General features: G+C 47.9%; 1 protein-coding gene across 1 annotated transcript in view; it reads right to left on the bottom strand.

The window, feature by feature from the left end:
- Positions 1-2,072: 2,072 nt before the first annotated feature.
- The window catches only part of LOC120296843 (cyclin-dependent kinase 5 activator 1-like), a 13,022-nt gene continuing 12,235 nt past the window's right edge, over positions 2,073-2,859 (bottom strand). The window contains exon 2 of the mRNA XM_039318871.1: positions 2,073-2,286. The gene's annotated coding sequence lies outside the window, so the exon portion shown is untranslated. The remainder of the gene's footprint in view (positions 2,287-2,859) is intronic.

Consider the following 2,859-nt stretch of genomic DNA (forward strand, 5'->3'; position numbering starts at 1 on the left):
TTGTTTTTTTTTACAATTACAAACGAAACGGAGAAATCGTGGAGAAATAATCCAGAATAAATAGAATAAATAACATAATTTTCAGCATGCAGTATCTTTGGAGAGGATTATCTACAAATGGGTGGGAGAAAAATCGAAACACAGAGCAGCTGGGTGGGAGAAAAATAGAAATACAGGCAGTCCTCGAACTTACGACCATTTCGTTTAGCGACCGTTCAAAGTGACGGCGGCCCTGAAAAAAAGGGACTTAACGCCATCGCAACATCCAGGGTTCACGTGATTAAAATTCAGACAGCTTGGCAAGCGACTCGTATTTACGACGGTCGCAACATCCCGGGTTCACGTGATCCAAATTTAGACACTGGGCAAGCGACTTGTATTTACGACGGTCGCAGCGTCCTGGGGTCACGTGACTGCACTTTTGAGACCTTCGGATCAGCAAAGCCAAAGGGTGGGTGCTCCCATCCCTGGAAGTTTCTAAGAAGAAACCAGCATGAGCAGGGGGCTGGACTAGATGACCTCCAAGGTCCCTTCCAACTTAACAACTGCCTCAAGAAAGGTCATCAAATGGGGCGAAAGACACTTGACAAAGGTCTCAGCGATGGAACGCTGGGGCTCCATTGAGGTCGTAAGTTGAGGACTACCTGTACAAATGATCCCTCTTTATTTTCTGGTTTGTGTTTTGTGTTCCTCACAGATAGTCCTCAAGTTACGACCATTTCATTTAGTGACCAAAATGACAACAGCCCTGGAAAAAAGGGACTGAATACCATTTGTCACCCTTAACGACCGTCGCAGCATCCCCTCACTCACATGATTCAGCTTCGCCCACCGACTCACACTTACAACGGTCACCATGTCACGTGATCCCATTTTGCGACCTTCTAACCGGCAAAGTCAATGGAGGAAGCCCCGATTCGCTTCACGACCGTGCGTCTCGCTTAACGACGATTGTGATGCGCCGATGAACCGAAGCGGGAAAGGTCGTAAAACGGGACACCTGAGAAGTTTCTCACTTAGCGACATAAAATTCAGGGCTCCCTTTGTCGTCGTAAGTCGAGGACCAGGTTGCAAGGGGAGTTTTTCGCAGAGAAAAAAAAACGCAAGCTCAAAAAATTGTGTTGGATTGTAACAGACGACAAGGCACACCCCCTCGTCGAAATCTTGCCCGTTGTCATGGGAATGAGCTGATATAAATATATTTCAACCCTGTGCGGTTTAAAGTGGATTTTCTTCCATTTTAAAAAAATAAAATAAAAAATACCAGCGGTCCTCAGACCTACGACGGGAATTTTGTAACCTTTCCGTCGCTAAGCGAGGCAGTCACATCGCTGCTCGTCTTTACCAGCTTCTCTTACCCGGGTTCTTAAGCCAATGACGACGTCGGATCCATGAACTAATCGAGCTCTAGAAGTTTGGTCACTAAGCGGGTTGGTCGCTAAGCGAGTCAGTTGCTAAGCGAGTCGTGCTCCATTTTACCCATTTTTCTTTTTGCTCCTGTTGTTGTTAAGAAAATCCACTGGTCGTTAAGCGAATCCGGCTTTCCCCCATCGGCATTGGGAGAGTGCAACAGACATAAGTACATGTCAGTTGCCAAGCGTTTTGGATCAGCTGACCCTGGCGATGCCGCGACCGTCGTTAAGTGAGGAAACCAGGCCTAAATCGTCTTTTTCAGCCCCATACCTAACCCCAAATGTCGTAAGTCAAGGACTGTCCCCCCCTGGCTTGTCCATTTGAGCCAGGGCAAATTAATATGGCGGCTACCTAGCTGACAACGTAACCAAATTAGTTTAAATTGAAGCGTTTCCTTCACACAACCTTAAGAGTTTGAGCGTCAATTTTGTGCGGCTTAGGGCGTTGTGCGAATCCAGGACACTTGGCTGGTTTCGGTCCCGTGGGTTGTGCGTTGTGTGAATCCAAGAAATTGTCAAATTGGAGCGAATTCTCCAGACAACCACCAGGGGGCAACAGAGAGAGATGAGAAAACTCAATGTCTTGGCGCCCTCTGGTGGCTGGTTTCGTTTACTGATGCTCGGATCGAGCACAGATAATCCTCGCTTAACAACCGGGCGCCTAGCAACCGTTCCACATTACGACGCACCCCCCCAAAGGGTACACATGGCCCAATTTTGACCCCCCAAACTCACACAATCACAAATCTCACAAATGTTGTGATTTTCGACATATATTTTGGCCCATTTCAAGGGTCACTTCTACATTCCGACAAAAAACGTTCGTTGGCTAAGGTGGATCCGCTTAGCGACTGCCGCATTCACTTAGTGACTGCTGCAAAAAAACAAAAAAAGGTCGTAAACTCAGAGGGCAATCGTGAACCCGCTTAACAACAGCTGTGTTCGCTTTATGACCGCCATGAAAATGGGTCATAAAATGGTGGGGCGAGCTGCTTAACCATCACCACGATTTCTGGGTGTAATTCCTCCCTCAATGACGGTCGTAAGTGGAGGACTGCCTCTCAGCCAAGTTCACCTACTCACTGAGCTACACACATCACGTAAGGGGAGTCAGAAATTCATAACACATAGGGATTTACGTCGCTAAGTGAAACACTGATGGGGGGGTTGCCCCACTTTACGGCTTTTCTTGCCGTCGTTAAACGAATCGCTGCTGTTCTTCAATTAGTAACCCGGTCGTGAAGCGAATCTGATCTCCCCCATCAACGGTCACAAAAGGGGAACATGTGACCCGCCCCGGCACAGTGCGACCGTCGTAAATACGAGTCGGTGGCCGAGCGTCTGCGTTTTGAACCCGGCACCCTGGGGATGCAGGAACGGTCGTAAGTGTGTGAACGACGGGTCCTAAGTCTCTTTTTTTTTTTAAAGTACAGTTGTCACTTCGGAC

This window comes from Crotalus tigris, unplaced genomic scaffold, assembly GCF_016545835.1.
Source record: "Crotalus tigris isolate CLP2741 ecotype Arizona unplaced genomic scaffold, ASM1654583v1 scf7180000021611.299338, whole genome shotgun sequence".
Classification (NCBI taxonomy): Eukaryota; Metazoa; Chordata; class Lepidosauria; order Squamata; family Viperidae; genus Crotalus; species Crotalus tigris.